General features: G+C 39.1%; 1 protein-coding gene across 2 annotated transcripts in view; it reads left to right on the forward strand.

The window, feature by feature from the left end:
* The window catches only part of IRS1 (insulin receptor substrate 1), a 48,213-nt gene extending 33,162 nt beyond the window's left edge, over nt 1-15,051 (forward strand). The window contains exon 2 of one of the 2 annotated variants that reach the window (XM_039722320.1): nt 13,981-15,051. The gene's annotated coding sequence lies outside the window, so the exon portion shown is untranslated. Of the gene's footprint in view, nt 1-13,978 lie in introns of both variants that reach the window. The other variant, XM_039722321.1, reaches the window with a different exon arrangement.
* The last annotated feature ends 412 nt before the right edge of the window (nt 15,052-15,463 follow it).

Genomic DNA, 15,463 nt, shown 5'->3' on the forward strand with positions numbered 1-15,463 from the left:
GATGTGACCTTTGCAAGCTTCTGGGTCATGTTTCGAGCTCATAGTTTTCTAAAAATTGATAAATCTGCACATAATTTTTACCTGGAGCTGGACCATAGCAGGTGCTGTAGACATTTGAATAAGATGCTGAAATAAATTTTGCTTTATGCTTGCCTATATCAACAAACTAAGTGTGCCTGAATGTGCTGTGGGCATATTTGTATATATTTGTGTGTAGCAGTCTGTGTGTACCTGGTTGTGTAGAGGGAGGGGAGGATAAAACCAGCTTGTGGCAAAGGGAGGCAAAAAGTGGGATAGTCACATGAAAACACATCTGAATGATTGCAATGTCAAGGCTGGTGGAAGGGGTGATCTGCAGTAAAGTAAAATGTCCCTTTTTTGTCCCAGCTACCTGGCAGCAGAAGCTTGATAGTTGTTGCACCCTTTGGAGTACTCTGTCCACTTGGGCTTCAGTTGATTTTGCAAAATACTACAGGGAATGCAGTGTTTTAAAGCTACTGTTGTTTTGTCCTTCATTAAGGCACAACATGTTTTGATTTGTATGGAGAATATCCTAAAGACTGGATGCTTTGGCAATGTAAACAACTGGAAAAGGAAAATGCATCTGTTTTCTATTACAATCTAATATTATGCTCATCTGTGGCTTCTAAGTAATGGGCACTTGTTTACATATTACAGAATATAGTTTATAATTTTATAAACATAGTTTATAGTTGCATATTGGTTTCCTAAATAAAAGAAAGAAAAGCAATCGTGGCTTATGGTAATGCTTGCACTGAGACAGTCCTGGAAGTCCAAAGATGCAGCTGGTATCCAAGGCTGGGAATGAAAAGTCTCTGCTTTCTGCACTGCCTTTCCCATAGCTCAAATACTGCCTCTCTTTATGCTCAAATCTGTTTGGTACTACTAATGACTTCTGCTAACTAAATTTAGGATTTGTTGTAAATTAAGATTATAGCATTGTTTTCCTGTAACTGAATCTGATTTGTAAACCCTTAAGTGGAAGAGAAAGTCTTCTTCTTTAAATGTTTTAAAGAAAAATGTCAGTAGATGTCTGTGTACTTTCCTGGTTTAATCACTACATCTAAATTGCAGCTGTGGGATGTTTCCAAACCCCTGTTTTCCTTTCTTACATTTCCATTAATTTTCAATGAAGCATGGCTTTGTTGAATGAATTGGGTTATTATTTTCTGAATCTCAAATACATCACATAACTGTAGTGGCCAGTTCAACATTTAGAATCCACAGCTTTGAAATCTTACACATCTGAATGTATTATTACTGTTTGTTGATGTAAGATTGCTCTGACTGAAAGAACAATGTAGAAAAATGTGGTTATTTAGTCCTCTCTTGAATCCCTAAGCTGACAGCACACTTCAAGCAGCAGTAAAGGAGTCATCTGAGCACAGAAGAGAATATAAAGAGTATAGAAGCATGTGTAGATACATTCCTAAGAAGAAGAAACCTGAGAAATAAAAATAGAAAAAGATGGGAGATTCGTGGGTCTTTTTATTAGAAATCTGTGATTACAATTATGCAAGAATCTGATGGTCTGAGATGAGTTACATTTAAAATAATTTTTTCATTTGCCCTATAAGGAAGTTCAGGGTATTTTGGCTATGTTTCTTATTCTTTTAAAAATGTATATTACAAGAAGATTTTTCACTTAAAAAGTCATATGAATGTCTGTATTGTCTATATTTCGCATAGCAGAACATCTAATTTGCTCCTATTTTTGACAACTTGCAGTGCTTAAGGCAGAAATTTCTCATGCTTGTTACTAGTCTCCCTCCAGTTGAAATTCACTGGAAAGCTTTAGCTGAAAGAATTTAACCATCTTCAGTGAGATGAGAACACTTTTTCATCCCTTCCAAGCACAGCTTCAGACAGTGCTGGTGTTTTGCAGATTTTGAAGTAACCTTGAAGTTTGGAAGGAAGCAGTTCCTCCATTTCAGGGGGTGTATTTGCCTGAAAGCTACACTTTGTTATGTCAATACTCTGAGTAACTGAGAAATGCCAAGTTGCATTTACAGTAGAACCTGCTACACCTTCAGGTATTATTTGAAAAAACTGGGGCTCCCACTGTGTGAGCTTCCACAGACCCTGATGGCACTTTTCTCTTAGCAACCAGGACTGCAAGCTGGGACAGAATCATAGACAAAAATGAAAGTTTGAGAGGCAATTTTTCTTGCTGAAATACCAGGACTTTCACTGAAAGAAGTTCCTGTGTTTGTATTGAATCATATTGTCTCTGTAGAACAAAATGTCTACAGATGCTACAGAAACTCCTGACTTCTAGTTGTCATGATTCTTAATTCAAATTACACATTGCATTAAACCTTGTGCATAGTTGGTAAATGGAGAGAGATGAATACATAATTATTGAGACTGGAGAATGTACAATAGAAAACCAGTAATTACCAGTATAGGATGTATTTACCTGTACTAAATAAATAAATACTGTAGCTAGTTTTCCCCTTCTCCTTTTATGATAACTCTTATTTCTAACAGTCCTCAGAATTTGAACTGGGAATTTTGTCTGACAGTATGGAGGTTTGGGGGGGAGGGTGTTTGTTTTTGAGGCAGGGAACTATCCTGGTTTTGGAGAGCTCTTTTGTCCAGTAATGCAATTGAACTACTTTTTTCATGCTACCATAGCCTATTTTAGCTCCTCTTTGTAGATACACACACTTATAGGCAGTGGTGTTACACTCTTACCTTTTGTACATGTGATAAGTAGAAAATGCATATTACAGAACAGTGTGATAGGCAATATACCTTCTGATAAATTCTAAACTGCAAAATACAGATTTTCGTGTGATAACGTGTTTGCAGAGTTTTCTTTTGTTCCTTAAGTAATTTGAAATGAGGAAACATATCTTCAGAAAAGCTTTAATAATATGAAAAATGTGCTGTTGGTAGAAACCAGATGTACAAAATAACATTGACTTTAGTTGCTGTGCTGTGTACTTTTTTTACCCTAAAAGACCATGAAAATTGAAGTTTTATAACAAAAATACTAGGTTTATTTTAATTAAAACCTTCATTTAAGAGAACTGGACCTTAAAGTAGAATATTTTTGGCTCTGACATGAGGATACAGATTGAAAGTAGAAATTGGGATACTCTGCCATTCTTTATATGTCCTCTTTACTGTAGCTTGGCCATTGGAGTCCCTACCACTGGAGTTACAGGGTGTTTCCAAATGAATACAAAACTTTAAAAACCAATGCAATATTCTGTTGGATAAGGGGAGAGCTGAGGAAGAATTTATAGGTACCTTCTGAAAGCAGAAATAGTTTTAAAAGGGACTGAATTGTAAAACTTCTTGAAAACGGCACTGGTGCTTGTCACAACCACTGATTATTTTTTAAATTTTATTTAAAATTTTATTTTATCATTTCCTTCTATGTTTCAGGCTGCCTTCTTCCATCTCAAGCATATCTTTGATGTGCACTTGCTCCTTGAAGTATAGTGCAAGCTTCTGTTTTTTAAATTACATCTATAAGGCTGAAAGGAACATTACCCTCCTTGTTTGACCTCCCACATGCGATACACAATCCATTAAATCTCATGTAATATTAAAGAATTTAATACATTCTTTGCATAACATAACAGGAATAATACTGACAAAACACCGCTCCAAGCAAAACTGCTTATACAAACAGCTGATCTGTGAGCAGTGGAACTAATGAAGCTGCATTTCCTGTAGATTTTTCTCATATATTAACGTGCCCCTTCCCCTCTGCAGCTTCTCTGGAGTATCTGACTAGCTGTGCAGGGCTTGAGCATGACCACCCTGCTCTCCTCTTCATTTTAGGAACAGTTTCAAATGTATCATCAGGTACTTTTGTAATCACTGAGACTACCAGCCAGCCAGTTTAGGTACAGATTCTTCTCTTGGTTGGGAGGACTGGGTGGCCAATGGTACAAGTTTGTGTGGTATAACGGAGAGCTTTCCATTTTATGAGATTACAAAGTGCAATGATGCAGCATGATAAGGCTGGATTTTCATATATTTTGTCAAGGTTAATGTCTAGAGGATGTTTTCAGTCACTGATTAACCAAGACATTTTAATAATATGTGATACTGTGTGCAGATCCTTTAGTGTGTATGCTGAGCCTTTAATCTGTGCTGCTATATGCTTTTAATTTTCAATTGACTTATACTAATAGCTTCTAAAGGGTTATCCTTAATGCTGGATTTGACAACTCATGGAAGATTTATGTGTGACAATAATACAGTGTCTATTATCATCTAGTGAGATTCTTAGTGATACTCTTGTGAACAACTTTCATTATATGGAAAGAATTTCATGTGGCATGTTTTTTTAAAAAACTTTAAAATATCTGACTGAAAATTCTGAGATGAGAAAAACTTTCACCTAGTTTGACTTTTGCTTGTGTAATTATACAGTTTCACAATGCTAGATTGGTGTTGCAATTAAATAGCTAATGTGACTGTTGATTAGTTTCCATTTGAAATCATGGCAACTGAACAAGTGAAGGTTAGTCCATTTAGGCTGTTAGTAACTTTAAAATATAATATTGGCAGTCATTCAAGCTTTTGAAATTCTGCTGAATGAAACTCAAAAGAAACAGCAGTAAAATACTTGATTTGTCTAATTGGTCTTTATAATTTGGATTTGATTCACAGCTGTGTCCAAATAGGGCTCCCCCCTCCCCAAGTGCCTGCCAGGTGCTGTCTCCTCTGCTCATGCACTTCAGCCTTGAGATAGCTTCATTGTTTTGAATGAGATTGTATTTCCTTTGTACCCTGTATTTACTATTTTCTTGTTACTATGGTTTCTGGAAATAAATTAGATGACAGTTGTTTTGAAAACCTAATCTATATACAAACAAGTTTTTCAGTGTTTAAATGGTGCAATGAAGAGTTTAGCATGGACTATTTCAGAGCTTATTAAAGTGCTCATTGTTGTTATTGAGGTTAATCCCATAGCAGTCTGGGGTACTTTGATTGCTAATTCACTGGGAGGAGAAGGGTAGAGCTCTTGCTTTACCAGTGAAGGCTTATTTTCTGATGTTGGAATTTTGTTGTCTTTTTTTTTTCTCCAGCTAAAAGTTCTGTTGCATGTAGAGTTTATTTAATTTTATAAATCTGTTTTTATGTGGAATAATGCCTGGCTGTATGTAATCACACTCAAATGTTATTTATTTTTGTAAGCATTGATAATTTTGCCTCCCACCCTCATGCATATGGGTTGTTGTAGTTTCAGACCATGAAGCACAAAACGTACATTTCCCACATAGAACGTATTCTTCAGTTTGTAGGAGTGATCCAGGAATGAGGCATTTTTTCAGTTCTTTTTATTCTCAGCAGTGTGTGGCTGCCCAGTGTTTTATTTATAGCACCTTGTCCAGATGCTGCTCTGCGTCTGTCTTCATGTGGGCACTGTCAAGACATTACCACCCTGCTGTGTGCCCCTGGCACAGTCTGAACTCTGCTGGCAGGTAGCAGTTCTCAGCTCACGGACAAGGCACTGAGACACAGGAGGATTAGGGCAGAAGAATTATGCTCTAGATATTACAGTGACTGTGCATGTTTGAGACTTCACAACTTCCTCCTCCTCACTATAAAATTTCATGTAGAAAATAGATGGGGTTTTATCTTTTCCTTGAGACTAAGACAAAGTAACGAGTAAAACTACAGAGCAGATCAAACCAAGGGCAGAATTAGATTTCAGGTCTTTCTGCATGTGGCTGTGTGCTTGCCCAGCTGGCTGTAGGTTGTATACCCCAACCACAGCACTTTACTGTTGGCAGCTTTGAGTTTGGCTGATGCTTTGAATTTCAGTTATCACCTAAGTGTCACAGGAGTCTGAACACCGGGTTTGAAGTGCTGGGAAGAGGAAGATGCCATGTAACTCTTAAAGAAGACTTGCAATTTACAGCAGAGAGGGAAGGTAAAAAGGTCAGGTCAAATGAGTGCAAATTACTAGAAATAAATTGTGAGTGTATGTGGATGTACATGAAAATGCATTCATACAGAAACAAATGATGTTGTATGTCAGTAGTTTTCTAGGATTTCTTATCTTGGTCTACAAAGCAGAAACCAGTGTGTCAAAGTAGTTAATGTAATTCATTTAATGTCAGATTTATGGTGGTATCTTGGTGAAAAACTAAATCTGTGGTTAAACTATTGTTTTTTAGTCCAGCTTCAAGATGTAACAAGCTTGGCTGTTGCTTTTTGCTTTATACCAAAGGCCTTCTCCTTTCCCTTTATTAAAGCATAACCTCTAATTTGTTTCCAGCTGTTTCTGCTGTATGGTACTTTTTATATTACGGAGTAGCAGACAGTTTCAAAATAATGGATTCTATCCTTCTACCTTGGCTTTCCAAACTTCTTGGTACAATTTTGTCAACTTTATGGTATTTCATTTGTTCTTATCCCTTCCCTGCTTTGTTTTCTTGGCATGCTTTTCACAATGTGTTTTCCAGTACGTCCTTATTAACCTTTTTTGATATTTAATGCGCTGTTGTTTTGAATTGAGGAAGTGTTTCATCCAAAATCACTGCAGAACTTCCTTCCCACGCTGCTGCCCAGACGTGCTGCAGACTAGCTGCTTAATTTGCACTGGCAAAATTTCAAAGTGAAGGTCAGCTGGCCAGGTTATCCCCCCGCGGGGCTTCTGTATCCCTTCCTAAATGCCATTTTTCTTCTGTCTGTTCTGTGTTTTCCCCTTATTTGTCCATTGGGAGGAAAATGGCTCCAGAAAAGTTGAATGGTGTGACTCCTTCCTTGTTTTAAGCTGTAACTCTCACAATTTAGCACGTATCACAAAAACAGTTTCAAGGCAGTTAAGACTATTTATTTAGGGTTTTTAACATGTTGTCAGAGAAAAGCAAATCTGTCATAAAATGACCATTATAAAGCTGGGTCAGAAAAGTACAAGAGAAAGTGATATGGTTAGGCTTCTGGAATTGGGAACCAGCCCAGAGTGCCAGAAAGGCATGTGAAATACAGATTCACAGAAAGATAAGGATATTCAGCAGCTGAAATATATTCTGATTATGTGATAGCTACACTGAGTGTTATGTGTTGCTAAGCTCCACTGCTGATGTAATTTACTTGATATAATATAAGCACAGCTTCAGTGCACTCAATTTTGATCAAAATTAATTGTGTATATTTAAATTGCTGACAAGCTGAAGGGGTGTGAGTGCATCTAACGGCACCCAGGTCATCTGCTTCCCTATAGTCAGAGCAGTTGTAATGATTCCCAGCACTGGTGAGTTTGTTGAATTCAAAACTGCCATTAAAATAATTTAATTTGAAAAATAAGAAAGCTCCTTTGAAGAACAAATTGCATAATGATGTTGTTGCTGGGTTCCCCTTGTTAATATTGTCAATATTTGGTTATATATTTGATAAAGATAGAAACTGAGCAGTGTTTTCTTTTGAAGGATACAGCCATACAAAGTGTACTTCACCAGAGCTTCTTGAACTGAGTGTGGATTATTGGGCCATCATGAGAGGTGTGAATGCCACAAATTCTTCAGGGTTAGACTCTGCAGACTCATGAGCTGAACAGTATAAAATCCAAAATAATGAATGATCCTGGCTGAATTTGCAAGTCTATTTGAATCTTAAAGACACAAGCAGTGTTGCCCTGTGAGGACTAAAGCTATTAACCAGGTGGTGCACATTTAGGATTTGATATTGCTCTCATTATTGCAGTCTGGGGAGGAGAGAAGACCTTGGGCCAGCAGTGGGTTTATCCGAAGGATATCAAACTCAAACAGCACTGCCAAGAGTATTAGAGGAGCATTATGAGATGATTTGGGATGAACTTGGAGTATTGATCTCATGAGATCCCTGGCTTCATAGTATCATTATTTTTAGTCCTGAAACAAAGGGATTTTCTCTGCATTGTAAGCTGGACTCAGCCTTTAGCTGATTACTCAGATGGACTATTAGTAAAGGAAGGGAAAGATCCAGGCCTTCAGTCCTTACAAAATTGGAAGACACAAACATGAGAATCCTATTTATAGCACCACTCTCTTTTAATGAGAAAAAACTAATTTCATTTCATAGAAGCTCAACCAACCACAAACCTACAGGCTGCATCTTGAATTTTTGCTACTTGCAACTGCTGGACACTTGTTTTGTTTTATGGCTTGCTTAGCTGTGCCACCACAAGAAAAGTTGTAGAATTTCTTTATAAAATATGCTATTGAATTTAAGCTCTTTCTTTCTAAACTTAATTGTACTTTATTTCTTTCAATCTTCCAAAAACCCAAAAATTTGGTAACTTCTTTTTTCACAATTAAAAAGATGAAATATTTAATCAGAAATTCACTATTTGGGTCATCAGTCTTGTTCAAGCCCCTAACTGCTACTGCTTTTGTGTAATAGAGCAGATATCCCTTCAGTATTTTTTCTACATAGAAACTTTGTAATTCCTTTTTCCATGTTTTATGTCAGTGCAGAGAGCTGGCTGGTGTCCTCTTTTTTGGAACCAGGCAAATCTGACCTCCAGCAGCTTCACTCTCTCCTGTGCCAGGTGCTCGGGGCAGGCAGTCCTTGGCTTTGTGTCTGCAGCAGCAGCCTTTCTTGCTGACCTCAGTGATGGGTTGAGTTTTCTCTTGAATGAGTTTAAATCAGGTTGACATGCTGTAAAGCTGAAATCAAACATGCGAATTCTTTGATGGGCAGAAGCTCATCCAAAGAATGTGTGTGTTTTAGTTTGTGCTTTCCCATTGTGCTTACATCCCAGGAAATGGGTTCGGAATTGTAAAAACCTGGTACTGCTCATCACCTTATTTTTAAAGTCTCATAGTTGTTTTTCCCCACCTTCTCCTTCTGGGGAAAAGAGGACAATTTTCTGCTGTAATGAGGATGGCTTTGGTTTTTTTCAAGTGCTGTACATGAACTTTGTCTGAACCAATAGCAGTAAGACTGTATCATCTGTAAGTGGTCTTCAGGTTCTTTGCTCCAGCAGTGAATGACCTCTATAAAAGACAAAAACGGGTGGAAACACCAAATTCACTTATTCTGCCCTACAGGAAAGACTTGGTGAAACCGAATCTTCACTAATTCCCCCTTTAAGACGTTCACGGGAAAGCTGAAATTTGGGGTACAAGGAAGAAAAGCCTATCTATTAAATGTAGATTACAGCCTGACAAGTTAAATAGCGATGTTGTAATCACTTTGTTTGGTTGTGTTTGGAATTGCTTTTGTTGGACCCGGGCTGCAATTAACGCACTGGAGCAGCCATTGTTCCTGCCTGCATTCCTTGGCTCTTTCGGCGTCGCTGGGAGTGGGGAAGCGCTGCAGTTTATTTGCATCGCTTTGAAAAGCAGTTCCTTGAGCTATCTTAAATTTTGGTCGATGTTTTTAATTTATCCGAAGGAGATGTTTCCCGTGCCTGCGTGCACGTTAGTGATGCCGGGGAAGATGTAACCAGGCACTGCTTGTGCTCATCCCTGTGGGGAGCGAGGCAACGCGGCTGCTTTCGGCTCGCGGGTGGGTGCGCACCGTTTGGTTGTAATTAGTCGTGACTCATGCAGGTGTCACCAAGACGAGCTGTAAAAGAGTTTTTCAAGACTTCTTAAGGTGTTTACTTTGTCTCGGGTCTCTAAAGACACCCCGTTATACCTGTCCGGGCAAAGGGTGCTGCAGGCTGCACGGAGAGCTCGGCTGGTGGAGTCATCCTGCGTGGGTCCCCCCGAGGATGTTCACAATGGCTCTCCTTTTGGTTCGGGCCTTTTCGTCCATGAGCTTTTTATTTTTTATTAGCTAGATTTGTTCATTATGTGGGAAGCTGCCACACACAGAATAAGGTGATCTATATGATCCTAAAGTAAACAACAAATGCACTTCTGAAACGGTTTGTTTATAACCAGTAACTATGACAGGGAATCTTCAGCTAGTCCTTGCTTGGTTTCAGCCGAGGTGTTGATGAGATAGGTGCAGTTCTGGAGAATGTGTTTGGATTAACAAGGTTAATGGCAGTGCTGCAAAATATCCTCATTTGGTAAATTGAGAAAAAAAATCTACATTTTCTTCAGTCAAGAACCATCTTTTCATTGACCTGGCTCTGCCACCTGTGGAGTTGTTTCCTAAACAGAAGCCAGCTGACGCTGGGAAGGTGTCACAGTGTGCTGAGCAGGTCTGATGTTTGGGAGCTGTGTTTGGTCCCGCTGTGTTAATCAGTGACAAAGTAGTTGCATTTGTTTGCTGACATGATGGTGGAACTGCAACAGCAACTTCATGTTATTGGACTCTTTCGAAATTGAATGACTCTTTGGAAGGGCATTTCTATTGGTCTTTTAGGGACAAGACACATTATTGGCTCTTAATAGCAAATGGAAGTTTAAATTGGCTGCTGGAAAGCCTTTTGCTGGAACATTGCTTGAGTTTTCATTTTTGTTTGCTTTGTTTTATTTTTTTTTCCTCCTTGGTTACTTTCAAAGAGAATGGAGTATAAGGAAGGAGTAAGGATTACACTTACAGTGTAGTTTAGCAACACATCAATGTTATGTATGAAAATTCTGTTTAACTTCAGAAAAGATATATTAAGCTGTCTAGACACTCTGCTCTTAGTTCAAAATTTAAGTAGTCTTCTTCTCCACCTCCCCAATAATGGAAATAAAATGAAATATCACCTTATTTTTAGTTACTGGATTTAAGAATGGGATTTCAGCTGTAATAGAAACTGCAGCTAGCTGTGCTGTATCCATCCTGGACTAAGAGATTTGAGAAGGAAGCTTTGCCAGCTGGAACGTGTGTCAGTGTTATCTCCATGTGTGTTGTAACAGATGTTGAGCAGAGACTACTTGTCAGAGGTACCTTGTAGGAACTTTTAAAGATGCTTGTTTGTTTCAGTACATTTTTCTTGCATCACTAACTTTTTCCATAAAGTCAACCACAAACTGCATTATTGGGGACTCCAGCTGAAACTTGTGGTGAATAGGAAATAGATTAAACACAGGTTTTCCCTTTGCTCTGGTTGCCAACAGTGATGTCAGTAGTTTTAATGATCCTTACCTCAGCTTGCTGCTGTCCTCACACTCTCTATTAAAACACTTGTCTTCTGCACTGTTTTGTGTGTTGTTAAGGAAATGCTGGTGGCTGGAGGTATCCAGCCAATTACTTCATTTCCAAATAAGGTTCTTTCACCTTAAAGCACACTGCAATAGCTCACTGAGGAGAGAGGAGATCAGATTGTTTTGTCAAAAATTCAGGAAATACTCTTTTGAAGTCCAGCAAAGAACATTTGTATGCTAAAACTGAGGATAGTGCTTTTGGCTGTGCATAAGGCACAAGTAATGGATCCAAGGCTTATAGGATGAGTGTATTTCCAGTGACCTCAGAGGAGCAGCTTTGCTCTCAGATTGTCTGTTTCCTACACATCTTTGTGCATTCAGACAGAACAGGCACCACTGGACTGCAGCAGTGGTGTGGGTTGTCATTCTTGGTTACTCAATTCGTGGTTTGTTGTAAGAGATTTGTCAGAGGAGTTGGGTATGAAAGCCAATAATTGCAATCAATAGTTTCAGATGGTCCTTAGCAAAGATCCTCATTGATTTTTTTTCCTTCCCAAAATTAAAACAAAATCTACCAAAACATCTTTAGGAAGGGGTGACAGGCAGATTTCCATGTTGTGCTGCTGAAGATCTGGAGGTTTAAGTACAAGCTTGAAATTGCTCCCTGTGTCCTGTCATGCCTGCAGCTCACATTTGTAGAAATTCAGCCTGTACCAGGTCATGTCCTACATTATTCTGGCTCTTCATCCTCTCCAACTCTTGGATATTTCAGGCTTCTGTAATTTTTCACTCTTTTTACACATGTGCAGGACTATAATGTACAAGTTTTGGGTTTCTGTAACTGTGTGTTTCTTCAGTTTTCTTTTCTTAGTGAATTCCTCTAGGAAGAGTTTTGGTTTTCCCATAGACTTGTCACCTCTTTCTTCCTCTGCTCTTCTGACTTTGGAATCCAGGAATAAATGCCCTCCAGTAGTGGTTGAGATGACTACTTGGCTGTATTGATGGAATTGGTGAGGAATTGGATGAGACAGGCAGTTTTGTTCAATACATGATGTATTTGAGTTTAGGTGACCTGAATACTGGTGAAGAGGCGTAGAACTTGGCCCTGATACTGCAAATCATGTATTATTTATGTTCTTAAAATCTCTTAGCAGAATCAAGTCTAGCCATGTAGAAAAGCTGTTTCTTGCTGTCCTTCCACTTGCCCTGCCAGTGGAGGGCAGGTTGGACCTTTGGTCCTTGCTGGGGGCATCCAGCAGTTCCTCTGGCCCTGCTGGATGAGAGCTGGGTGTGGAATACTCCACCTTGGATATGCAGCATACACATCATGCACACTTTGTTCCTCCATTTCAACAAGCAATTTCTCTTTTGTTGCTTGTCTTTATTAATAAAGTATGGCATTACTGGCTAATTTTAGGTCAAATGTAGTTGAAAGCTGAAGCTATGTGAAGCTGTGTATAGATATTCGGGTAGGAACATTCCAGTAGATCGCAATATGAGTGCAGAGGAAAGTTGAAAGTAAATAAGAGATCTGTGAGATAATTCTCCAGGGAGTTTTCACAGCATACCACACATCATTTGCAGGGATAGGCTTTCCTTTCACTTGAAGGACCACACAAAGTAAATTTTGTTTCTTGTGCAATTAAAGAATATAGGACAGGAGGTCTTTTCAGTTTTTTCACTTCAATGTGTCAATGGGAAGCCTTTATTTGTACTGAGGAAAATGCACTGTTTACCTGTCTTTTCAGGAGCACAGTTAATATTGAACAAAGAAATAGACACACTTTTATGTAAAATATGAGTCTTGCTTCAGCAGATTTTAGCAAAACTATTGAAATGTAAATGCTGGTAGTCCTGTAACCCCAATAGAAGACAAATTGTATTCATTTCAGTGATGCACGGTTCAGTTCCCAGTGGATCTGGCTGCATGTCAGTGGTGTGCAGAGAGGAACTGGGACTGTGGTGTGGGAGGCCCAGGGGTGCTGGGCAATGGGGGGCACCAGGGCTGTGTGTTTGGCCAGCCAGTGCTGCAGGGCCTCAGCAGCAGTGGGAGGCAGCCCTGGTGCCCCAGCATGTGAGCTCAGCTCTGTGTTCCCCAGCAGGGACCGTGCTCCCCACAGGGGCTGCAGCAGGACACGAGGCCATCGAGTGCATCCTGCTGGGCACTGCCTTGCTCCTCATCAGGGCTGGGACTGACAGCCTGCCTGGGGAGAGCCAGCAGAAAGGCAGAGTCCAGAGAACTTGCTGACCCAGGCTGGTGCACTGTGCACTGGGTATGGGGGGCTGCAGCAGATGAGGAGCACTGGGGGGACAGGGTCAGAGGCAGCTGCTGGCATTCATTCCCCTCTAAACCTGTGCTGTGCATTATTGGGGTTGCAGGGCCTTATTATTCACCCAGCCCTCTCTCAGAGGGAAGCAGAATGTAAATAAATTTATGGACTTTACAAGATTTTCTATTTAGAACTTGTATATCAAATAGGGAGTGGTAATGGTGCACCCTGAATGCTCCATTCCTTGGTCATCCTTCCCAGGCCAGCCTGGTGTTTGCAGGTGGCCAGGGAGGCCTCTTGTAGGGCCTGACATGCCGTGAATCTTTCCTGTAGCTGGTAAAAATGCCAACAGCAGGCTGGCGTTTGCAGCTTTCCTTTCTCTTGTTACAGGAGCTTGTCAGAGTTAATCAGTATGGACACTTAAATTGTTTCTGCTTAGGTGAATCTCTTGCAAGTTTTAGATGTGTTTCTGAGTGCTTTGAATTTTATTGCCAACATCTGTTTTAAATGCTTTTGGGATTCACATGCTTGAGTACAGTTCAACTGTGTATGCCATAATTTTTCAAGGTGCTAACACTTTCAGTTTGAATGATAACTCTTTTAAAGAGAAGAAAAAAGAGAAAAAAGGAGGGGTGGGGAAGTAATTGCAGAAAAAATTTTAAGTGCTCGTGACGCTAATTTTCTTTCTCTTTCAATTTCAGAATGATGACCTACACAACCTCAACAAATCCTTCTTTTAAACTCATGGGTATCAAGACTATAAATGTTTCATGCTATCACAACTAGGACCTCACCTCTTCCTCCTCTTCCTCTGTAAATGGGTACGATGCATCCAGTTCAGTTTGTTTACTTTACACAAACCTCAGGAGTTGTTGACTGAGCTGCACATCCTGTGTTGTGCCAAGCAGAAGCACTGTGACACCTGGACAACAAGTCTCTCTTACTTCATCCTCTACCATAAGGACTTAGCTGGCCACATGAACTGATGTGCCCACCACTACATCATGGTGAGAATGGGTATTTTACTAGCACATTTACACGACTTCATTTGCTGCTGAAAACCTGTATGACAAATCATCATTGTAAATTATTACATACAAGACTTAATGTTGGTTGAAGAGTATTAAATATTTAACATAGGTTCTGATTTATACATGTACTTTTTTAATTAAAATGTAACTTTTCCTACAGCACATCTTTTTTGATGTGGAACTGAGGTATACTATATTCTGTTGTAAACAGAGTGGGGAACCTGCTTAAAACAAGGCTTCTAAGAATAGAGTAGGGTACTATTCTTGTTTTAAGATTGTAATTCAGAAAATAATATAATACAAGTCATTGGTCCCTGGGCCTTGATTGTACAGTCATATTTACTGATACTATCAGTTGTAAGATAACCCTGATGATGAGCTGAATTCTTTCCAAAAGAAAAATAATTTTGTACTCCTTGTAAAATAATAGTCTGTATTAACTGAAATGAAGACAAACATTACTATACATGGGTATTTGCAAGTGTCAACTTGATTTCATCAATTGCACAGTAACTGACAAAAAATCAGAAAAAAGAAATCAAAGTCTTCCATTGTATATATTGTAAAGAAGAAAAACAAACAAACAAAAAAACCCCAACCAACAGGAAACCACAAAACGAAATGGAAACAAAAAAGGGTGAACTTTTTAAATTGACTCTTTCCCTGGAATGAAAATGTGGGTGTTTGTAAATTCTGGAAATCTCTTTCTATATGTAATAAACTAGATACTGTTTTATCTGCTGTAGTGGGTTTTGGGTCTTTTTTATTTTCTTGGTAAGCTGTCTCAAATATCTGAAATTGTCCTACGAGGTTTCTGTGATGTTTCCATGGTTTGTCATTGAGAATGGCTGTGGACCACTGTAGTTAAGAATGAAGTGTAGTTAGGTGGAGCAGGGAGTATGCTTCCTTGCATTATTTCACTAAAGCCCTTGTTTCAGTTTTCTGGAGACTTTTCAGGATACAGCTCTCCTTCCACTGAATTTGGGGGAAAGGCTCACATCATGTAAAATCACTTGGAAGCCATAGCAAGACTTCAGCATAAAATTTAAAAAGCACAACTCAGATAATTGTCTGGAAATCAGTGCAAGAGGCATGACAAGGAAAAATTCTTCTGTGACTGTCCTCTGCTTTACACTGATTCTATGCAGATGAA

Source organism: Passer montanus, unplaced genomic scaffold (assembly GCF_014805655.1).
Source record: "Passer montanus isolate IOZ18808 unplaced genomic scaffold, ASM1480565v1 scaffold48, whole genome shotgun sequence".
Lineage (NCBI taxonomy): Eukaryota > Metazoa > Chordata > Aves > Passeriformes > Passeridae > Passer > Passer montanus.